This window comes from Sus scrofa, chromosome 3, assembly GCF_000003025.6.
Source record: "Sus scrofa isolate TJ Tabasco breed Duroc chromosome 3, Sscrofa11.1, whole genome shotgun sequence".
NCBI classification, from domain to species: Eukaryota; Metazoa; Chordata; class Mammalia; order Artiodactyla; family Suidae; genus Sus; species Sus scrofa.
In genome coordinates, this window is record NC_010445.4 from 100,375,671 (window position 1) to 100,401,263 (window position 25,593).

The window sequence follows — 25,593 nt, forward strand, 5'->3', positions numbered from 1 at the left end:
TACTATACAATCAAATTGTGTGACTGTTTCATGAACTCAAGAAGAAAATGTATTCTCTATTGTCAGAACATAGAGTGATACCTGTTCATAAGGTCTTCTGCATCAATTGTGTTTTTAGGGATTTCATATCCTTACTTTGTCTTTTGTGCATTAACAGTGCTGTGTGAATGTCTTTTATTATAGTGTGGTTCTCTCTGTCTTGCATTTCCGATAGTTTCTTTTTATAGGAGTTCCCATTTTGGCTCAGCAGTAATGAACTCAAGTAGTATCAGCAGTAATGAACTCAACTAGCATCCATGAGGATATGGGTTCAGTCCCTGGCCCCTCTCAGTGGGTTAAAGGATTTGGCTTTGCTGTGAGGTGTGGTGTAGGTTGCAGACACAGCTAGGATCCTGTGTTCCTGTGGCTGTGGCATATGTCAACAGCTATAGCTCCAATTCAACTGCTAGTCTGGAACTTCCATATGCTGCAGGTGCAAACCTAAAAAAATAATAATAAAAAAATTTAATGGTGGTTATGTTTTTTGATGAATATTTATGCATCAGGATATATTTACATTGTGAACTGTGACTTTCCCATTAGAAAATACCATTCTCAGGTCTTAAAGAGATAACTCAAACACTGATGTTTATAGTATCATTATTCACCATAGCTAAAAGGTGGAAACAACTCATGCAACCCAAAAGAAGAATGGATTCACAAAATGTGGTATATACATATAGTGGAATTTATTCAGTCTTAAAAAGAAAGGAAATTCTGACTTATGCTGTAACATAAACATTGAGGATATTAAGCTAAGTGAAATAAGCCAGACGCAAAACAAGTACTGTATGGTTCCACTTGTACGAGATACCTAGGGTAGTCAAATTCAGAGGCAGAAAGTGGTATGGTGGTTGCAAGAGGCTAGGAAGGGCAGGGAAATGCAGGTTTAATGGAAAAAGAGTTTCAGTCACACTACACAAAGAAGTTCTGGAGATAGAAGATAGTGATGGTTGCCCAACAAAATCAATGTACTTAATACCACTGACGTGTACCCTTAAATTTGGATAAGATGGTGGATTTTATGTTCTGTGTACTTCCCCACAATAAAAGAAGTCAAGGGGGAAAGGGTTTTCTCTGACGTGTTTATGCTTTTTGGCTTGAGTTCTATTTTGTCAAATATCAAGATTACTCTCCCTACCTTCCTTATTCTTCCATTTGCCTGCTGTGCCTTTGTTCATCCACTTATTTTTAGCCTTTCAGAATTACTTAGTTTTAAGCATATCTCCTATATACAGTATATATACAATTGGTTCATGTTTTTTGAGCCAAATTGAATGTCTTTTTCTTTTAGTACATAAGTTAAACCTATTCATATTTATGAATATAACTTATATGTTTGGTCTCAACCATGGCAAAAGTTTATAATTGTATGTATTTTGTTATATTTGCTGTGTTTCTTTTTCTATGATTCTTTGCTCTTTAATTGAAAGGAATTTTTGGTTATTTAGAAATGTTTGTATTTTTGTACTGGTAATTACAATTGTGTTTATGCTTTGGTAAAACTTCTAACCTCCTGAAATTGGTTAGTTGGTTGGTTGCTAGGCTGGTTGGGTTCTGCTTTGACTATCAGGTTTATCAGTTTTGTTAACCATACTTTAATTTCTACCTACTGCTTATACATCAATAACCTGCTTCTATTCATCCCTATTTGTCACTCTCCATTTTCCTCCCACTTTTCAGTCACTTTATTTTTACTTTGTCACAATATATAGGGTTTGTACTTTAGATTTCCACTCTCATCTCTGCCATTTTTTATTCTTTTATCTACATTTACATATTGAAAATTTCACCTGAGGTTTAAGATTTTCAGCAAAATCCTTGGTGGCTGAAATTTTCTCAGTCCTTTCATGGTGGGATGAAGTTTATCCTCTATAACTGACAATGTAATCCAATAATAAATACATCAATTTATTTTGCTATATAAATGTTCTAAAACTATGTTGTTGCTGTTTTCGTTTCTTAAAACAAAATGAAACTAAGTGAGTGGTGAAATACCAACTCTTTCCTCCCCATCAACTTCCACCACCAGAAAAAAAAAAAATCTTAAGTCCATGGTGGTAGATTTTTCACATTGAGTAACTCATTTGGAAACACTGTCATTAAAAGCAAGAAAAACATATGTTAAAAAAAGTCTTTCTGAAGAGCTTTTAATAACATTCCCACTGGAATATTGAGATATAACCAGCACTTAATTCAATCTTTGCTAAAACGTATAACCTTAATAATGATTTTCAGTGCTGGCATCATCCCCAGTCAGTTGAAGTTCTATTTATTCATTTGCTGTCTTAACATTTAGTTGAGTCATCTAACCAAAACATCCTAAGAAAAAGAATGGAGTAATTATATAAACACTTGGAGCAGAACAATTATAAAGCAAGAGAAGCTAACATTTAGTAGGGTTAGAGAGCTAATCTTCATATGCATATATGCTGAGGGGCAGGCACTGGTGGCGTTTACTATCTGTTTCATTATGTTGTTCTTTGATTTCTGTGTATTTGTTTATTCATTTTCTTTAATTAGATGCCATAGAATGGTCTCCTCACTTAGTATATATGCATATGTGAGCATTGATACCTAATTCCAACTCAGAGATGCCCAAGAGTCTTGGGAACATGGGTGGAGTACAATTATAGGACACTGGGACATCAACATTGAAGAAATACACAGGGACGTCTATGTGGAGTTGGACCTTTTGTGCCCATGGTAGGCACAAGGTCTAAGATTAAATTCCTAATTGGCCCTTTAACATGCACATGAGCTCATCAGGAAAACCCTCAGCATTTCACCCTCAGTGAAAATGTCAGGTAATTATAGAAGACCTTTTTGCAGTTCTGGGTCCATTTCGTTAGCCTGAAGGGCAATCTTTAAGAAGGAGCAATTTCTCTGACCTTATTTTCTCAGTAGTGTTGCACATCCTCCCTTGTCCTACTCACCACCCTCTCACACAGCAACTATAAATATATCTTCCTTGAACCCACTCACTTAGATACTTGACAGCTTGACTCAGCTCTCAAGGAAGATGTGGTTTTGATTCATGGGTGCCTAAATCACTTGCTTTAAAAGATCACGTTTCTTAAGAATATAACCACTTGAGTCCAAGTGAGGGCAGGGGATATTTCATGCAGTTTGATAGATCTAAAATTCTCTTTGGGAGAAACAAAAAACATCTGGCCACTATAGAAGGTTGTTCTGCAATGAAAGGGACTAGATGAATAGTCTCGGGGACAGAACATTTAGAACATGATCTGTACAGAGGCATCAGAAACCCAGACGTGTGTGACCCAGGGGAGGTTCATTGTTAATCACATTCCCTCTATGTGCCTTAAAATAAAGAAATACAACTTTGAAGGTAGAACACATCCCTTTACCTTTATACTCAAGAATTTCAAGGACAGATGTGTGTGAACTTAACTCTTGGTGAGGTGGTGAGTGCACCAAGGGAATATAAATGACTCATTCTCAATGATTCACTCTCATTCCCTCTTTAAAAAAAATTTTAAAACAGCATGTAATTTCAAAGGTTCAAATGATGGCACCAATTTTTCCATGACATGTGTTAAGAAATCCCTCAGCAGTTAAAAATTTCCTAGGAGTCAGGGCATGATAATCTGATATATTTTTGATATTGATGTACCATTTTCTAAAAGAGCTCAAATATCTTTGTGGATAAATATTTTCAAAGTTTTTGAGTAGTATGACTTTTAGCCTTCTTCATCTAGCTCAAGAGAGGCCAATAAGTACACCTAAAGTGAAAAGGATGCCTGACTCACTGGAGAAAGAGGCACAATATAGTGGAAAGGACTGAATTTATGACAAAACAGGCAGGCATATGATGTACAAGACGACAGAGGTTTTTGTCCCAAAGAGGCAAGATGAAAAGATACCAAGAAGCCCTGGACATTACATCTAAAGAACCTGCCATGACATGGTTCTTATCAACCTTATAGGCCTAAGCACCGCAGACTCAGACATGAACATATTCTTACTGACAGGTTCACAACAATTAAATTCAAACATAGACTCATATATAAACCAGATGGTTCATTTCTGAAATTCCCAGTGGGGGTGTGGTAGCCATGGAGGTTCAAGAGAGACCCTGCGACAAGGAAATGGTTAGACCTTTGGGAACTGTGAAGCATTTGAGCCAAGACTACACTCTTATCAGGCAACCCCTGTCAATTACTGAGCACAGCACTAGGAAGGGATATAATGGCCTATTTCCACCCAGTGCAGACTCTTTTATGGGCAATGTACTAAAGCTTCCTTCATTTTTCTTAAATATAATTTTATTGAACTATGGTTGATTTATAATACTGTATTAGTCTAAGGTAGAGCAAAGTCAATCAGTCATGCATATAAATATATCCATTCTTTTTTTCCCATATAGGTTATTACAAACTACTGAGTAGATTTTCCCGTGCTATACAGTAGGTCTCATTAATCATCTATTTTATACAGTAAGTGTGTATATGTTATTCCCACCCTCCCAATTCTCTCCTAATTTGGCAAATATTTCCACAGCCTTGCACCATAGTTTAAGACTCTTCCTACCCAATCTTCCTGTTCCTCCCACCTCCCTTCACAAGGGTGAGACCTGCATAGCAGACTCAAGTCTACCCTGCCTTCCCCTTTTTCTCTCCCCTTTGTTTCTTGTAGACATCACTCCCAATAAGTCTTTTATTTCTAATTCTTTCCTGGCATCTTCTTCCTGGGGGACCTGAGTACCCATCACTTTCCCATAACTAGAATGTTATATCTACATGACATTGCCCTTGTCTTGTTATCAAGGTTATCAGAAGAGCTCAAGCAGTAGTCAGAAATCTGTTAAGTCTAGCAATGAGATATGGTTGTTTCCTTGAACTCTATTCTCCAATAGTTCTGACATGCTTGCCCATCTCTCAAGTTCATCATGCACTTTCTTTCCTCCCCTTCCCTCATCCTCTTCCTATTCACACTTTAGGATCAAATTAGGTATCTGTTCTTCCAGGAAGCTTTCTCTGACCTGACTTCATCCATAGCTTTGTTGGTCCTGGCCCTATTTTATTTCAAAAGGATAATAAATGTGTCATTTTTGGACCAATGACACTATATTCTCCAAAAGTTACATGACTATTTACCCCACTTGACTACTCTCTTGTGGGCAGTGTCTACGTCTTATTTGCCTTTGTATTCCCAGTCCTATTCAGTGCCTGGTATTAACTCCTATCAATAAATGCATGGTATGGAAGAGCTTCTGATTTTGGAACAATAGCAGAATAAGATGATCTGAAAGCCCTCCTACTATGAACACCTACAAATGGAGAAGAAACATTAGAAACATTATTTCATAAGCACAGCTGAGCTGACAGACAAGAAGGGAAATGCCCAAATGTTAGAAATGAAGGCAGCACTGAAAACCACACAAGTCTGTTCTGCTAATGCTAGAGAGTTTGGCAAGAGGTGGAGGGTAGCAGTGTTGGAAAGCTAGAAGATGAGGTCTAGTGTCCATGCAGAAATAGGAGCATGAGGCCTTGGCCAGTGTGCAGGGAAGAGGTGGGATTGAGTTAGGAGCCTTGAAGCATTACAATTATATTGAAAGATTTCACCAGAAAAGACATTCCTGCCCACATTCTAGGAGATGACAGGAAAATTCTCTCTCTCATACTCTGGATAAAAACAAACAAAATTCTCTGTAAGAGTTTAAAACCCCGGCTGGCACTTACTTTGGGTTTGTAATTCAAATTTGTATTGGCCTGGAATTTCCCAGTCAACAAAGTAACAGAAGTTAAATTCAGACTCAGGATATCCGTATAATGCTCATCAAAAATCCATGCAGGAACTTCCATTGTGGTGCAGCAAAAATGAATCTCACTAGGAACCATGAGGTTGCATGTTCAATCCCTGGCCTCATTCAGTGGGTTAAGGATCCGGTGTTGCCATGAACTGTGGTATAGGTTGCAGATGTGGCTCGGATACTGTGTTACTGTGGCTGTGGTATAGGCCAGTAGCTGTAGATCCACTTGGACCCCTAGCCTAGGAACATCCATATGTTGTGGGTGTGGCCCCACAAAAAAAAAATCCATGCAAAAACACAAAGACAACAATTGTTACGGAGGGTGCTGGCTTTAATCTGAGCTATAGCTGTCCACCTATAAAACCATACCAGGATCTAAAATAACCTAATACTTAAGGAAAAAATCCACTATGAACTATAGATAGCATAAATACACCAAAAACTTCACTGCTAGAATGACAACCTGAAAGAAAATATTTTAAGTATATTTTAAAGTATTAAATACACTAATGGAATAGTCAAAGTCTTGAGGAAAGAATAATGGATAATAAATGGAGTAGGGCTCCAATTAAATTCAGCAGCAGAACTTCAACTAATATTACACTATCTTAAAGAAGATATGTTAACAAAGAAATAAAAAGGAAAGAAGCCTGAGAAGGAGATATTACGTTAAAAAATGAGGGAAAAATTAAACAAATCACCAATATGAAGTCTCATAACAAATATGTAGGTATTGAAATTTTTTTAAATAGATCACCCTCATCATAATACCTATAGTACTTTTCACAGAATTATAAAAAATAATTTAAAATTTTGTATGGAAACACAAAGGACTCCAAATAGCTAGGAATGATCTGAATAAAGAACAGACCTGGAGGTATCATGCTCCCTGATTTCAGACTATACTACAAAGCTATAGTAATCCAATGGTATGGTACTGGCACAAAATAGTTTTATAGATTAATGGGACAGAATAGAGAGCCCAGAAATAAACTCAAAGTTATGGTGAATTAATCTATGACAAAAGAGACAAGAATATATAATGAATATGAGACAGTCTCTTCAATAAGTGATGCTCAGACAACTGGACAGGTACATGCAAAAGAATGAAATTAGAACATTTCTAATATCATATACAAAAATGAACTCAAAATGTGTAAGACCAAAAACCATAAAACTGCTAGAAGAAAAAAATAGGCAGAACTGCTATGACATAAATCATAGCAGTATTTTTTGGATCTGTCTCCTAAGGCAAAGGAAATAAAAGCAAGAACAAACAAACAGGGCCTAATTAAACTTAAAAGATTTGTACATCAAAGGGAACCACTGAAAAAATGAAAAGACCACCTACTGAATGGGAGAAAATATTTGCAAATGATATGACTGATAAGACAGTGATATCCAAAATTTATAAAGAGTTCATACAACCCAACATCAAAAAAAAAAAAAACAACCTGATCAAAAGAATAGTATAAGAACTGAACAGATACTTTCCCAAAGAAAAGATACAGATGGCCAACATGCACATGAAAAGATGTTCAACATAGCTAATTAGAGAAACGCAAAACAAAACCACAATAAAATATCACCTCACACTTGTCAGAATGGCTGTCATCAAAAAGACAATAAGAAACGTTGGTGAGCATCTGGAGAAAGGGGAACCCACTTACACTGTTGGTGGTAATGTAAATATCAATATAGCCAATAGGAAAAAAGAGTGTAGGAGTTTCTCAAATACTAAAAATAGAACTACTGCATGAGCCAGCAATTCCAGTCCTAGGAATATATCTGGAGAAACTGAAAATGGTAATTCAAAAAGATACATGCAAGCCAACATTCACAGTAGCACTCTTTACAATTGCCAAGGTATGGAAGCAATGACCTAAGTGTCCATCAGCAGATGAATGGATGAAGAAGATGTGCTATACATACACAACGGAATACTATTCAGCCATACAAAGAATGGCATTTTGTCATTTGCTACAATGTGGACTGACCTGGAAGGTATTATGCTACAGGAAATAAGTCAGAAAAAGACTAATAGTGTATGATATCACTTACATGTAGAATCCAAAAAAAAAAGTAGTGAATATAATAAAAAGGAAACAGACTTATAAATATAGAAAACAAACTTCCTACTGGGTAGAGGGAAGAGCGAAGGGCAAGATAGGGGTAGAGGATTAAGAGCTACAAACTGTTATGTGTAAAATAAATAAACTACAAGAATATATTGTACAGCACAGGAAATATAGCCAACATTTTTATAATAACTATAGATGGAATTTAACCTTTAAAAATTTGTGAATCACTATGTTGTACACCTGAGACATATAATATTGTAAACCAATTCTGCCCCCAAAAAATAGATTAACATCAAATTAATCTGATTTTAAGAGAGACTTAATGAACTGTAAGATAGATCTGAGGAAATTTCCAGAATAAAACACAGAGAAATAGGGTTGAAAAATATAAAGTTGAGGATAATGGGAGAGAAATGAGTAGCTCTAATTTATACCTAGAAGGATTTCCAGAAGAGGAAAATAGATGGTAAGAGGCAATTTCAAGGAATAGCAGACCACAGCCTAGGGGAAAAAATGAATTCTAAGATTTAGGCTATAGAGTTATATAGAATTAGAATTATATCATGAGTTCCAAGAAGGATAAATAACACTGAACCCACACTTAGACACTATATAGTGAAATGGCAGAAAAACAAAGCAAATGAGAAAGAAAAATTTGAGAGTCTTCAAGAAAAAAAGGTTAGACTACCTTAAAAAGCAAAAACAATTAGACTAACTGCAAGCTTCTGTTCAAGAATAGAAGTCAGAATAAAATCTTGGTGGAATGAATTCAAAAATAAGAGTTGACTTAGGCCAAAGACGACAAAGGTTTAATTTTGCATGCTCTCTTCCATCATTCAGTTATGTCTCTCTGGAAGGATTTTTAAATCCATTCCATCTCAGCAAGAAAAAAAATCTTTAATCAATGATTGCTGTCTGTCATTGGTAGAAGGAAGGCAAGTAGAGCCTTATGTGTGTTTGTCATCCAAGATGAAGACTATAATGAAATATTACTGTCCCATGGCAGCAAATACCCTTCTGTAGCCAGAAAATCAGAATAAAGTCCCTACATGTCTTGAGGGAAAAAAAATTGTATTTCGTAAATGGAATGGCAATTCTGATGACAATACTGCTGAAGGGGTCTTCACCAACAAGCTTAAAGCCCCCATACTTGGCACCAAACATGCCCCCTTCAACATGGTAGAAGGTAGTTGATCCCTATGGTATGAAAACTAAAGACGAACCGAGGAAACCAAAACCAGACTGGCTCCAATTAACTCCACCTTCCCTGACAATGGCCTGGCATATAAGTACACAGTGTAATTATAATTGGTTTTATAAAGGCCAACTCCAAATCAAGAATGTGGGTTTCTCTTGGGTTGAAACATGATGGAAGACAGTTTGGGAAAAAAAAAAATAATGTACATATATGTATGACTTGGCCACTTTTTTGCTATACAACAGAAATAGAAGAAGCATTGTAAATAAACTATACTTTAACCAAAAAAAGAATGTAAGTTTTATTACTAAGATACTAGAGTACATAAAACTTCTTGGAATCTGGGGTTTATTTTCCCACACAAATAACAAACAGATGAACGTACAAACCAACATAACAGACAAAACTGCATTTCCCATAGGGAACAAAACGGAACACATCACTGGGTACAACCTCACCATGTGTCTTGGCCCTAAGAAAATACCCATGTAGAGAACCACTGTAAAATGGAAGATCCAGGACTGCAAGACCAACATCCTCAGCTTTCCCATTTTGCATTGGGTCTACCAGCTCTTCTGACACAGGACACTGAACCCCACCAGATCCCAAATGCAGAGGAGACTGGAGCAGAATGAAGGGCTCCAATACTACCCGTGTGAGCTTGGGAATGTGTGCAAAGATGGTTCCCCTTCCTGGAGAAGATTTGGGCATGCTTAGACAAGGTGTCAAAGCCAGGACACACCCATAAATTTGTCCTCAAGAAGTCAGTTTATTACTTAAACTAATTCAGATGATAATATTGGAGATAAATGCTTCGATGAACTGAGTAAGGGCCTAGATTAAGCATTTAGTTTGTACTATTTAATACCTATCTCAGAGGTAGGTAGCTAGAAGAATTATTTCTCCCATTTTACAGTGGAGAAAACTGAGGTTTAGACATGTGAAGTCACTGGCCCAATGTCAAAGAGCCGGCAAGTGATTAAGACAAGATTTGACAGGACAAAGATGAAGTCTAGCTCCAGCTGCACCCCCATGAAACACAGCTTCCTGTTCAACCCTATTAAGCTGTCAGGAAGAGTGATTATACACAGGTATAGCAAGTAGGTTTTAACTTATGCCAGCTCTAATCTATTTGTGGTTGTTCTGATAAAGATTCCAACGCTCCATCAGGACAAAGTGAAAAAGAATGCTGTGCTCACTTAGCAATGCCTGCCCTTGGTGAGAAAGTGGTAGAGGGACACAATTTGCTACATTATTTGCCATCCCCAGAATAGTGAATTCTCCAGAGAATTTTTATCTTTAATACTCAAGTTAGAGTTGTAATAAGAAAAATAACATTGACAATTGCTGCCACACCCAATTTTTTAATGAAAAGATACCCATCTGTGATATTAAAAAAATGGAATACAAGCTGCAAAATTGTTCTGAAGTCTGTATGGGAAAAGGTTAACCTCGAATACCATTGCTTCCAAAATTCCCTATTTTTTTTTTAATAACAGAAGCCATCCTCCAGCAGCAGAGATGAGATGAAGTGGTATACTTTCCAAAGCCAAAACCAAAAACCACCCTTATAATTGTCAACCAGCTGCCAGGAGCTTTATGAGTCAAGTACCCAGATGAACAAATCCCAGTTCCCCACTGACCCAGGGAAACACAAGAAAGGCATATCTGTCTAAATATATCTGACTACCTCTCACCACCAGCAACCACCAGGACCCAGGCCACCCTCAGCTATCACCTGAGTGACTAATACCTCCCTACCTGGTCTCATGGCTTCCACCTTTATCCTCTACAGATTTTAGCACAGGTGCCACGATGGCTTTCTTAAAGCACAAGTCAGATCCTGTCACTCACTCCTTTGCTCAAAACAATCCAACAACATCACACATTACTCAGAGGAAAGCCAAAGCCCATGCAGTGCCCCCTGAGCCTCCATCTAAGCTGCCTTTTCCCTCTATCTTCATCCCACCTGTCCCCTGCCCCCAGCTCTAATGATACCAGCCCTTTTAACTATTCTGTAAACATGCCGGGCTCACTCCATCTCAAAGTTTCTATGTTTGTGGTTCCTTCTGCCTGGAATGTTCTCCCCAGATCCCCCTACAAGCTTGTTCTCTCACTCTGTCTTAGCTCCAACGCCCTTTCTCACTGAAGCCTTTCTACTTAAAGTTCCAACCCCACACCCTCTACCATATTTTCCATCTTTGCTTTAAAAACAAAAAAAAAAACCACTTTTTCTATAACTCTTACAACCACCCCACACACCACAATCCACTTTTTATCAACCTGCCCCTTCTCTCCACCTCCGCTAAAACTGAGGGCAGGGACATCTTTTGTTTTCTACTCTCTTCCCAGGGTATGGAATTGTGGCTACCACATAGTAGGCATCCATGAGTGAGTGAATTAACCAACTGACTTATAAATTGTTTCCTGTAAAACAAGGGCAAATAAAGTAAAATTGAAATTGCTAAACATTTTCCCCCAGCAGATCAAAACACAGAAAGATGCCTAATGTGGCTTCATAGGGGAATCTGAGCTTCTTTCTTAGTAAAGATGCCAATTTCTGTAAGTCTTACTTCCTAAGGCTCCACAGCCCTCTATCTCCAGTGACCACAGAGCATGTTGTGTCCTTATTCCCGTGTGTGCAGCCAGAACTCGTGAATCATAATGTGTATTTTTCTACCACCACCACCCAGGTGATTCTTATGCTCTTGGAAGTCAGAGAAGTATGATCCTGCATGATGAGTTTCCAGCAAAGGGCTCTTAGGTCTTATCAATGGAAAAATAAGCCAGTCTTTGGACTCTAGGAAACCCAGGTGTTGCTCGTTCCTAGAAATAAGAACTTTAAAATTAAAAAAAAAAAAAAAAAAGACTTCACCTCTCAGGCTTCCATTTCTAAATCCTGTATCAGCATTAGCAACATGTGCAACCTCTTAAATCTAAAAAGAAATCTTTGCTCCATGTCCCATGTTGCCTTTAGTGAGCGTTCCAGCACCATGCATCACAGTTTAGCCAAGAAAGCATCTCAGGAGGGAAGTAATGCCAGCGCTCTGGAGTTCTAAGCCCTTTGGTCGGTCACGCCTTCCTCTTTGGGACCCAGCTAAGTCATCTGTTTAAATGGATAGGAATACAGGCTGGCCCTCCCTCCCTTCGAGGGATGTTTGGAGTTGCAGATGGGATCACATTTGGAAAAGTGATCTGAAAGGATAAAGTGCTGTATAAGATGAGGTATTATGCAAGCATTAGTATTTCACTTGCATTTCCCAACACACGCTTGGTTCATGCTTAGTGGGATGGAGTCACGCCGTATCACGATTAGCATTTGAGGACCAACTGTTGTTTGTTCTTCTGCTAGAAGCCAGAGCAGCTAAGGTAGGAAATCTTCCAATTAAATGGGTTTTGGTCCTAATTATTTTGCACAGCGCCCACACAGCAGTGAGTTTTCCCTTGCCACTGATGGAAGTAACTACCCTTCCTCCCTGAATCATCAAAACCATTAGAACTGAATTCTCCCCCACCAGGAGATTCTCACTCTTGTTCTGTGCTTCAACCACCAGGAACCTAGCAAGTCTTGCCTTACTTTGAGGAGCAAAAAACAGCCTTGTCCTCACCAAGAAGAAAACTTCCCATCACCAGAGTAAACAGTTGTTGCCCTTGGATCAGCAGGCAAGCTAAAGTACCTTGTAAATCTGCCTTCCTATCTATAACCTTCTATTTGCTCTGGGTATTTGGATGTCAGTCCTAACTCTCCTGCTCCCTTCAGCTTTTACTAATTCTCCTCTGACCTTATTGTTGTTCTCTGAATCCACAGGATTCACCTACATTCTACCAGGCGCCCCCAGACTTTGTGATCTTTGCTTATATGCATCATCATCAACCAGAACTAAAGTGCCTGGGCCTGGTCCTTTCTGAGTTACTGGATCCTGGGGCCACTCAAGAGCTGGTACTGGAGTTCCTGCTGTGAGGCCTTTCGGCAGTATCTTGGGAGCACCAGGGACACAAATTCAATCCCTAACCTAGCACAGTGGGAGAAGGATCCTGGCAGCTACGGCTTAGGTCACAACTGTGCCTCAGATCTGATCCCCGGCCTGGAAATTCCATATGCTATGGAAACACCAAAAGAGACATCCCCCCTCCCAAAAAAAGAGCTAGTACCGAGTACCAAAAATCGGGTCCCTCCCATGAAAGGGCACACTCTGCTCGTGCCACATCTGAGTGCCATTGCTTTCTACAACCCCATGGCTATTCTGTGGGACACTAACAGCTCCCATAAGTCCACTGACTTAAAAAGATGAACTTACCCACTGAAGTCTAATAAGCATACAGATAAGCACACGCGTCATAAACAGCTCAACAAATATTCAGTGAGCACCTGTATCATTTCATTCAGATCAAGAAATAGAACATGTCCAGCATCTCAGAAGCCCCTAAATGCCCTTATCTCGGTCATTAAAATCCCTAAGGTAAACATTTGCTCCTCCTAGTCATCATCCACCAAATAACCAGCCCCTTGACTTTTAACACTATGGGTTGGTTTGCCTGCTTTTCAGCTTTGTATCTGGAGTCATGGCACATATACTCTTTCGTGCCCATCTTTATCTACTAAACGTTTCTATAAGATTCATCCATGTTATTGCAAAGCATTACAGGAGTTCCTACTGCAGCTCAGTGGGTTAAGAACCCACAGTGTCCATGAAGATGAGGGTTTGCTCCCTGGCCTCGCTCAGGGGGTTAAGGATCTGGCATTGCTGCAGCTGCAGCATAGGTTGCAGATGCGGCTTGGACCCCATGTTGCTGTGGTGTAGACCTGTAGCTGCAGCTCTGATTCGACCCCCTAGCCCGGGAACTTCCATACACCACAGGTGTGGACATGAAAAATAAAGTATTACAGTTTATGAATATACCACATTTACTACTGTTGACAGACATGTGCTTATTTCCAGATTTGTTCTATTACAAGTAGCATTTTAAAAAATCCTTGTACATGTCTTTTGGTAAACATGATTTACACGTTTCCTGTTGAACATATAACCAAGAGTAAAATAACTGGTTGGGAGGATGTACAAGCTTTTGCTTTCAGTAGAGATGACAGTTTTCCAAAGCTGTGGTACCAATTTATACTCCCATTAACAGTGTTTGAGAACTAGAGTTACTCTACATCTTTGCAAAGATTTGGTATTATCTTTTACATTTTAGCCATCCCAGTTATTGTGATTTAATGTAATTCCCCCTTGACTGATGATTTCACGCACTTTTTCTTATGATATTAGCATTGTTGGATATTTGCAAGTACCTATTCAAGTATTTTGCCCATTTTTCTATTCACACACTTTTTTCTTATTGCCACATGGGATAAGAATATTTGTGTTTGTAGGTAGTGCAAATACTATCTCCCACTCTGCAGTTTGCCTTATCCCTCTCTAGATAGCAGTGTTCCTTTACCAACAGACACTAAATCTAATAGCTTCTAGAAATCAAAATTTTCCCTTATCATTTGTGCTTCATGCAGGTTCAAGAATCCCAGCCAGGGAGGAGGCAAGATGGCAGAAGAGTAGGGGGACATGCTTGCCCTCTCCACACACACACACACACACACACACACACACACACACACACACACACAATACACATCTACAGGTTAAATGACTCACACAGAACAGCAACCAATTGCTAGCAGAAGAACCTAAACTCCAATAACGGCAAGAATCTCATGACATTACAAGGTAAAACAAGAGAAAAGAGGAGAGTGAGAGAAGGTGAATCTGAACTGGATGGGCACTCCCGAAAGGGAACTGCAGAGGAGAAAGGGATCCCACACCCTGGAAAGTCACCTACTCAACGGAAAGATCAACCAAACAGGAGGAATCTCCAGATGCAGAGAAGAATGTAGCAGTAAGTCAGAGTTCTGAAAAGCAGAGTGACAACCAAACAGATCATCTGAACTACTGGTACAGTCACCAAAAATTGAGACACTTGGGTGGGGGCTGGGCACCGAGACCTTGACTCCAGAGGTTAGTCCCTGGGAAAGGGCTGGGGTGGGTAGAGTGGAGACTGCTTGGGAGGTCTAGGAACTGGTCTGTCAAGTTTGACAGGACAGAGGGAGGGAGTAATACACTAAGGGTGGGGAAGTGGAAAGCCACATCAGAGGGAACCTGGGAGAAGAGCTGGGTCTGTGCCAGTGCTGGGGAGGGGAGAGAAGAAGGGGTGGGCCCCCACAGAATACTCCCCATGCCACAGTCAGCTTACCAGCCCACCAACTATCAGAAAGCTGTGCTTCCCAATGCATCCCCCCCACATCCCTTATGCCAGACCTGGGGCTGCCTGACATCTGGGAGGGCTGGCCTCAACAATTGCCAGAAGCCTACCACTGCAGGGGCTGTCCCTGCCCTGGCCTGCTTGCCCTTTGTAGGGGCTACACTTCCACAGAGCAGCACAAACCACAACCAGCTCCCCAGGAAAGGCCTGCATCCCAGAAAAGCGAGAACAAGCTTGGCTGGGCCATGAAAAGACCTGCGTACATTCTCAGACAGTCCTTCCACATCGGGCTACCCTGGGGAAGAGCCTATTGTGTTCGCAGCGGCCCAGCTAGCTGCTCAAGCCCTCAGGGGGTGCTGCACTCCTGCAGAACAGCCACTCAGCACTGCCATCCCCCTGCAAGAGCCCCCACAGCCCAAAAACACCAGAGCAAGCTCTGCCCGGCCAAGTGAAATGTGCTTCCATCACGGTGCAAAACTCCCAGTCCTGTCTGCCCTCAGGAAGTCCTCCTTTGTTTCAGAGAGACCCTGTTAGCCCCACCCACCCTCCAGAAAAGCTGCACTGCCTCAAAGAAGACTGACCAACAATGCCAGCCCTCAGGAAACATTCCACAGCAGTGCCAAGGCAAGCCCTGCCCAGCTACAGAGAGTACAACTCCACCAGGAAAAAGAAAACAACAGGCAAGATGAAGAAGCTGAGAAACCACCCCTAGTCAAACCAACAGGAGAACTCACCTAAAGAAGACAACAATGAAACAGATCTCTGCAGTCTGACAGACCTGGAGTTCAAAAGAGAAATAGTGAAAATACTGAAGGAATTAAGAGAAGATATGAACAGTAATGCAGATACCCTCAGAAAAGAACTAGAAAATATAAGGAGGAGCCAAGAAAAACTAGAAAATTCATTTGCAGAGATACAAACTGAGCTCAGGGCAGTAAAAACCAGAATGAATAATGCAGAAGAACGAATCAGTGATGTGGAAGATAGAATAATGGAAATCACCCAATCAGGTCAGCAGACAGAAAACCAAATGAAAAAACATGAAAGCAATATAAGAGACCTATGGGATAAAATAAAGCAGGCCAATCTACGCATAATAGTAATTCCAGAAGGAGTAGAAAAAGATAGGGGAAGGAAAAAATATTTGAAGAAATTATCACTGGAAACTTCCCAAATCTAAAGGATACTGAGTTCAGGATACAGGAAGCACAGAGGGCCCCAAACAAGTTGGACCCAAATAGACCCACACCAAGACACATTATAATAAAAATGGTGAAAGTTAGTGATAAAGAGAAGATCCTAAAGGCAGCAAGAGAAAAGCAAAATGTTACCTATAAGGGAACCCCCATAAGGTTATCAACTGATTTCTCTACAGAAACACTACAGACCAGGAGGGAATGGCAAGAGATATTTAAAGTGCTAAAAGAAAAAAATATGCAACCTAGAATACTCAACCCATAAAGAATATCATTTAAAATAGAAGGGGAAATAAAAATTTTTTCCAGCAAACAAAAGCTAAAAGAATACCACGATACAAAACCCAGGCTAAAAGAAATATTAAAAGGGCTTCTCTAAACCAAAAAGAAAGGAAGGAAAGAAATGGAGGAAAAAGAAAAAAAAAAGAAGAGGAAGAACTAGGATTGAGGAAAACACAATCAGAGAGCAGTCACTCAAATAAACCAGCATACAGATTTAATCATGAATATTTTTCCAACAAAATAAAATTAAAAAGAAAAAAAAGAGTCATCAAAATCATAAAATGTGGGCAAGGGATTTTAGGAAATAAATAGACCCTTTTTTGGTTTGTTTGTTTCTCTTAATTTTAATATAGTAATGAAGTGTTCGAACCTACAGGACCATCAGACTAAAACACACAATTATAGGAAGGGGTTAGCATACTTAAAAAACATGGCAACCACAAGCCAAAACTAAATATTGCATTCGCAAAAAATGGAAAGAAATACACTCAAGCAGAAAATAATTGGAGGCCATCCAACAAAAAAAAAGAAAGGAAGAATAGAGAACCATAGAATCAAGTGGAACATGAGGTTCAAAATGGCAATAAATAATCATCTATCAATTATCACCTTAAATGTCAATGGACTGAATGCGCTAATCAAAAGTCACAGAGTGGCTGAGTGGATAAAAAGGCAAAAACCTTCAATCTGCTGCCTACAAGAAACTCACCTTAGGACAAACGATACATATAGATTGAAAGTGAAAGGGTGAGGAAAAATATTTCACACCAATAGACATGACAGGAAAGCAGGAGTTGCAACACTCATATCAGACAAAATAAACTTTAAAACAAAAGACATAAAGAAAGACAAAGAAGGACACTACTTAATGATTAAGGGATCCATCCAAGGAGAGGATGTTACCATCATCAACATATATGCCCCAAATATAGGAGCACCCAGATACATACAACAAATGCTAACAGACATAAAGGGAGAAATTGATAGGAATACAATCATAGTAGGAGACTTTAATACCCCACTCACACCAATGGACAGATCCTATAGACAGAAAACCAATAAAGCAACAGAGATCCTAAAGGAAACAATAGAAAAGTTAGACTTAATTCATATCTTCAGGACACTACATCCAAAAAAATCAGAATACACATTCTTCTCAAGTGCACATGGAACATTCTCAAGAATCGACCACATATTGGGACACAAAGCTAACCTCAACAAATTTAGGAGCATAGAAATTATTTCAAGTATCTTCTCTGACCACAATGTCATGAAACTGGAAATCAACCATGGGAAAAGAAATGAGAAAAAACCTACTACATGGAGACTAAACAACATGCTACTAAAAAATCAATGGGTCAATGAGGAAATCAAGAAGGAAATTAAAAACTACCTTGAAACAAATGATAATGAAGACACAACTTCTCAAAATCTATGGGATGCTGCGAAAGCACTGCTCCGAGGGAAATTCATAGCGATACAGGCCTTTCTCAAAAAAGAAGGATCCCAAATTGACAACTTAACCCTCCATCTAAATGAATCAGAAAAGAACAAAAAAGACGTAACGTCAGCAGAAGTAAGGAAATTGTAAAGATTAAAGAAGAAATCAATAAAATAGAGATTCAAAAAACAATAGAGAAAATTAATAAAACTAAGAGTTGGTTCTTTGAAAAGGTAAAAAAAAAATTGACAAACCCCTGGCCAGACTCACTAAAAAGAGGAGAGAAAGAATTCAAATAAACAAAATTACAAATGAAAAAGGAGAAATCACAACGGATACTGCAGAAATACAAAATACCATAAGAGAATACTATGAACAACTATATGCCAACAAATTTGATGATCTGGAAGAAATGGACAATTTTCTAGAATCTTATAGCCTGGCAAAACTGAGTCAAGAAGAAACAGACCAACTGAATAGACCAATCACTAGAAATGAAATTGATGTCATAAAAACACTCCCTACAAATAAAAGTCCAGGACCAGATGGCTTCACAGGCAAATTCTATCAAACATATAAAGAGGATCTGGTGCCCCTCCTCAAATTTTTTCAAAAGGTTGAAGAAGAGGAACACCCCCAAAGACATTGTGTGATGCCACCATCACCCTAATTCCAAAACCAGACAAAGATACCACCAAAAAAGAAAACTATTGGCCAATATCTGATGAATATAGACACAAAAATTCTCAACAAAATTTTAGCCGACCGAATCCCATGACATATCAAAAAGATCATACACCATGACCAGATAGGGTTCATCCCAGGTTCACAAGGATGGTTCAACATATGCAAATCAATCAACATCATACACAACATTAACAAAAGAAAAGTCAAAAACCATATGATCATCTCAATAGATGCAGAAAAAGCATTTGACAAAGTCCAACAGCCATTCATGATCAAGACCCTCGCCAAAGTGGGTATAGAGGGAACATTCCTGAACATAATCAAAGCCATTTATGACAAAACCACAGCAAATATAATACACAATGGAGAAAAAATAAAAGCCTTCTCCCTCAAATCTGGAACAAGACAGGGATGCCCACTCTCACCACTGCTATTCAACATAGTTTTGGAAGTCCTCGCCACAGAGATTAGACAAACAAAAGAAATAAAAGGCATCCAAATAGGAAGAGAAGAGATAAAACTGTCACTGCATGCAGATGACATGAGACTATACATAGAAAACCCTAAGGACTCAACCCAAAAACTACTTGAACTGATTAATAAATTCAGCAAAGTAGCAGGATATAAGATTAACATTCAGAAATCAGTCGCATTTCTATATAACAACAATGAAAGATTAGAAAAGTAATATGAAAATACAATACCTTTTAAAATTGCACCTCAAAAAATCAAATACCTCAGAATACACCTGACCAAGGAGGTAAGGACCTATATGCTGAGAACTATAAAACTTTAATCTAAGAAGTTAAAGAAGATGTAAAGAAATGGAAAGATATTCCATGTTCATGGATTGGAAAAATCAATATTGTAAAAATGGCCATACTACCCAAAGCAATCTACAGATTCAATGCAATCCCTATCGAATAACCCATGGAATTTTCACAGAACTAGAACAAACAATCCAAAAATTTATATGGAACCACAAAAGACCCAGAATTGCCAAAGCAATCCTGAGAAACAAAAAGGAGGCATAACTTTCCCAGACTTCAAAAAATTATTACAAAGCCGCAATTACTACAATTATTACAAGAAATTATTACAAATTATTACAAAAAATTATTACAAAGCCACAGTCATCAAAACAGTGTGGTACTGGTATCAAAACAGACAGACAGACCAATGGAACAGAATAGAGAATCCGGAAATATACCCTGACACCTATGGTCAATTAATCTTTGACAAGGGAGGCAAGAACATAAAATGGGAAAAAGAAAGTCTAATCAGCAAGCATTGCTGGGAAACCTGGACAGCTGCATGCAAAGCAATGAAATTAGAACACACCCTCACACCATGCACAAAAATAAACTCCAAATGGCTGAAAGACTTAAATATATGACAGGACACCATCAAACTCCTAGAAGAGAACATAGGCAAAACACTCTCTGACATCAACCTCATGAATATTTTTTCAGGTCAGTCTCCCAAAGCAATAGAAATTAGAGCAAAAATAAACCCATGGGATCTAATCAAACTGACAAGCTTTTTGCACAGCAAACCAAAAAGAAAACAAAAAGACAACTTACAGAATGGGAGAAAATAGTTTCAAATGATGCAACTGACAAGGGCTTCATCTCTAGAATATATAAGCAACTTATATAACTCAACAACAAAAAAGCCAATCAACCAATGGAAAAATGAGCAAAAGACCTGAATAAACTGTTCTCCAAGGAAGATATACAGATGGCCAGCAAACACTTGAAAAAATGCTGAACATCACTGATTATAAGAGAAATGCAAATCAAAACTACCATGAGATACCACCTCACACCAGTCAGAGTGGCCATCGTTAATAAATCCACAAATGGCAAGTGCTGGAGGGGCTGTGAAGAAAAGAAACCCTCCTGCACTGCTGGTGGGAATGTAAACTGGTACAGCCACTATTGAGAACAGTTTTGAGATTCCTTAGAAATCTATACATAGAACTTCCATATGACCCCGCAATCCCACTCTTGGGCATCTATCCGGACAAAACTCTACTTAAAAGAGACACGTGCACCCGCATGTTCATTGCAGCACTATTCACAATAGCCAAGACATGGAAACAACCCAAATGTCCATCGACAAATGATTGGATTAGGAAGATGTGGTATATATATACACAATGGAATACTACTCAGCCATAAAAAAGAATGACATAATGTCAATTGCAGCAACATGGATGGAACTAGAGATTCTCATACTGAGTGAAATGAGCCAGAAAGACAAAGATAAATACCATATGATATCACTTATAACTGGAATCTAATATCCAGCACAAATGAACATCTCTTCAGAAAAGAAAATCATGGACTTGGAGAATAGACTTGTGGCTGTCCAACAGGAGAGGGAGGGAGTGGGAGAGATCGGGAGCTTGGGGTTATCAGACACAACTTAGAATAGATTTACAAGGAGATCCTGCTGAGTAGCATTGAGCTATGTCTAGATACTCATATTGCAACAGAACAAAGGGTGGGGGAAAAATGTATACATGTAAGGATAACTTGATCCCCTTGCTGTACAGCGGGGGGGGGGGGGGGGAAGAATCCCTGCCAAGTGTCAGTCTGATGGATGCACGCCGTCCCCTCCTTGGCATCTGTTGATATGAAAGTCGCTTGAAATAGTCAATCTTTAAAGCCATACGAATGGCAAAATTTCTCAGGTTTTCCTTGAAATTTTTGATTTTTCTCCAAGCTCAGCCAAATGCTGCCTAGACCTTTGAGTTATTGACAAACTGCTGACCTAGCATTTATTGACATTGGCTTGAGAAGTCCAGTCCCAAAGGATCCCCAGTGAATGAAGCAAAGTTCTGTTTTAAAAAAAACACCTACCTCATAAGTATTTAACAATCAATTTGGTAAATAAAGATGAAAAGTACTATGGTTAATTTCATCGTCTTATAAAGAAAATAGTGATCAGCGTCAGACTATTAGCACCCTCATACCCCAGGGATGATTTCGGTTCATTTCATTTAATCTTCACAACAGAAAAGATAATATTTTAACTTTTACAGATGAGATATTTGAGCCACAACTGTAAGAAATCAGATAATACATGAAAGTCCACAGAACAGAGCCTGTCACATTGAATAAGCAGCCAATAAATCTTGGCTATTGTTGTTGCTGTTATTAAAAGCCCTTTATTCTGCAGTGGTAAAAAATGAGGCCCACAGAGATAAAAACACCCGGTTCTCAATTCACATGGCTTTCTAGTTTTAGAATTAGGACTAAACCCTGCATAATGTTATTCTCAGCCAAGAGATCCTTTCTCTTAACCAGTCTTGCAGAATTGCCTACCTAAAACAGTTCCCAAGGATACCTACGGGGAAATGAATTCATAAACATTTAATAACTGCCAGGGCATACAACTTCCTATTTTCACTTTTATAACTTTATAATACTGTGCTTATAACAATCAGATGATTTGATCTTTTTGTTTTGGAAACAATATTTTTCCTATTTTTCAGCTAAAATTTTTCATCAAGTAGCAATGTTACCTTCTCCACCAAAATACGATGAATTTTTTTTTTCAGTTAATTTTGTTGGGTAACAAACTATCTGGAAATGTGATAATGTAGGGCACTAATTCTTTCTTTTTCTCAGGAACCTAAGAGTCAGCAGTTTCAACTGTGTTTACCTGAGCGACTCTGATCTCAGCTGGACCATTCACATATTTGTTTTCCACTACAGATCAGCTACCCAGCCCTGCTTCTGGGAGTTGTTTGGCTAGTGGGGTGATGGAGTGCCCAGGCCACATATCTCTCATCATCCAATAGGCAACCTGGGCTTATTCACATGGTGATTCCACGAGAGCAAATGAAACTGTAAAAAGCCTCTGAGGGCCCTAGGCTCAGAAACAGCAAACCACTTTTGCTATGGTCTATGGGCCAAAGCAAGTCACAAGTTGTTAGAGGTGGTCATCCAAAGGATGTGACTGCTGGTTGACCTGGAGGGCTCCTCATGCCCTCCTCTGTTCTTGGAAGAGAGGTCCTACCTACTGTTCCCTCACTAGCAGCCACTTCAAGGACAAGGGAGCACCCTTGGGAAAGTAAGGTGTGGTGGAGACCATGCAGACAGAACACACAACTGACACCAGCTAAGGCCTCTACGTGACCTTTTAAGATTCTGGAGGTTGGATGAGGACATCTACTCCTCATGCAGCCACTCAAGGCCAAGTCTCATATGTAATTTCCCTAGCTCATTATACCTGCCAGCTACCAATCTGGAAGGTCTGCCTCTTTCTGCCATCTCTCCGTGCCCTCTGTGTTTTGGGCCAGTTTGCCAAACAAAAACAGGTCCACCCCAGATCCAGGGAGTGAGGAAGTGGACTCCAGCCTTTGATGGGAGATAGTGCAAATCGCATTGCCAAAGCCAGACACGGGGAAGGAAATAATCGGGATCACTTTTGAAAAACTTTACCACAAGGAACATATGCAAGTGTCAGATTAACATGTTAACTCTATCCTTATTTGGATTAGAATTCCTGTTACCTTTTTAGCAAAATATTTTCCCTGTATCCATTAAAGATTTTCTATTTTATATTTTTCTATCACATGAATATTTTAAAATTATCATACCCAAGGTTGGCAAGGTAGTAAGATAAGGGACACACAAGTATCTATATGTATCATCAGAGTGCAGACTTTTTGTATCAGAAACTTCATAATGAAGAAGTTTTTATTTTAAATTATCAATGTCACAAAGATATACCTCTCTGGCTATTCAATGAAGTAGTTTTTAATATGGACAAACTGAGAAAATTGACATCCAACAATAAATAATTAAACACATGATGATATAAACATAATGGAAACTATAAAGTTATTAAAATGAAGATATAGTCAACTATTAAAAGATATGGAAAGATAGTCACAACATGTTAAAATCAACAAGATTAGATACAGTGTTATTTGCTTTATTTCCAATTTTTATTTGTAAGCATTTTCTAAAGGTATTACAATTGATGTTTTTATTTTTGCAATTAGATAGAGAGATGCCCTTCAACAATAAATTTGTCAGTCCTACCTACTGCAAATGTAGCATTAAAAAAAAAAAAACCTGAATCTACTGATATGCTATTATCACAGAAGAACTTAGAAATCTCATCTACTGTGAGGCAAGGTTTAAACTTGAACCTGTGCAATGAGTCATGAACCCATGCTTGTCAGTCACTTTCTGTTTTAATACTCCAGTAACGGGGATAGGCAGCACAGTTTATTTGGAATGGAAGTCATAAAATATTGTCAATAGGTCCAGCTTTGCCATGTTCTGGTTGAACAACTTGAAGAAAATCACCATTTCCTTCCTTTCATTTTCTCATCTGTCAAATGAGGATGTAACTGACTTCAAAATTCTTGAGAGAAAACAACTGACCAAGTCTGATTCAACTTTATGTCCTCAGATTTGCCTTTATGTTCCCCAGTAGCATACCTGCCTACTTCACAAAGATGTTTGGGGAGCTACGGAGGTTGTATGGAATATACGGTAAGTGTACCATCACTCTGCAAGGAAGGTTTCCATAAGGAAGGAAAATGAAATCAGACACATCTTATGCATCATGTCATATCCTCATATTCATCTATGCCCAGGGAATTTGGCTGTTTTTTCTAAGCTCGGTGGCTGCAGAAGCTACCAATTCTGTGGGAAATCTGTCCAATTTCAGCCCAGTAGCATCTCATCACATACCTGTATCATGGAAGAGTGAGACTCTATAGGACTCAGTTGGAACCCAAATATATGCAACCCAAAAGTGTATAAGAATGAACACTTGGGGCAAAACTCTGACCAGGGAACAAAGTCTTTTTCCTTTCTCCACCGAACAGACCATCTTGACAAATAGTCATTTAGAGGTCCAATATCACTTGAGCAAGGCATCAGCATGTTAGATTTTCCACCTTGCTTGCTTCACTTCCCCCTTGCCCTCATTCCTGTTTCCTAGGATTTCAGGCCTCTTCAGGAAGGACCCTAAAGGATGGTTAATGAAATCCGAGTGGGCAGAGCTGTGAGCCATCTATTTTATCATTCACCTTGTATGGAGAGATTGCTTCGAATACAGATATACAAGGAATCCTGGGCAATGGATTGACTGGGTGATCAGGGGCCCAAAGGAATGGATTAGAAGATTGAGGAAAAGAGGTCTTTGAAAGGGATATAATGAAGGACATTTGGCACCAAATATGCAAATATTATGTCTCACTCCCTGCAAAGAGCTTTCCCCATGGAGGAGACTCTCAAAGACCAAATGGATAGGAATGATTTGTCATGTGGGTATGAGCCAGACTGTCTACTTCACTGCCTCAAGCTGGCACAATGAGTCCATGAACAGAGTGATCATGGTGGCAGGAATGGAGGCTGCACAAGGCTTCCTCACTATGAACTCCCTCTCAGCAAGACTCATCTAGCTATGCTGTCCCATGCATGAGCAGCCAGCAGGAAAGAATAATGCTGAGCCCTCATATGGCACCATCCTAGAGAAGACTGTCCAACTGTTGGATGGCACGTTAGTTCTATAACATCCATTTCATCCTAGAGTGGATAGCAATTTATTCCAACCAGAATATGTCTCTACTCTGGATATGGATTTTCCTTCCCAGCCAGTATCATCCA

General features: G+C 39.0%; 1 long non-coding RNA gene across 2 annotated transcripts in view; it reads right to left on the minus strand.

Moving 5' to 3' along the window:
• Positions 1-25,593, minus strand: part of LOC106507388 — a 159,367-nt gene that overhangs the window by 61,449 nt on the left and 72,325 nt on the right. The window contains exon 3 of one of the 2 annotated variants that reach the window (XR_001303325.2): positions 23,717-24,307. The exons of the other annotated variant lie outside the window; for it this stretch is intronic. This is a non-coding gene — a long non-coding RNA (uncharacterized LOC106507388). Of the gene's footprint in view, positions 1-23,716; positions 24,308-25,593 lie in introns of those variants that run through there. 2 annotated transcript variants of the gene reach the window in all.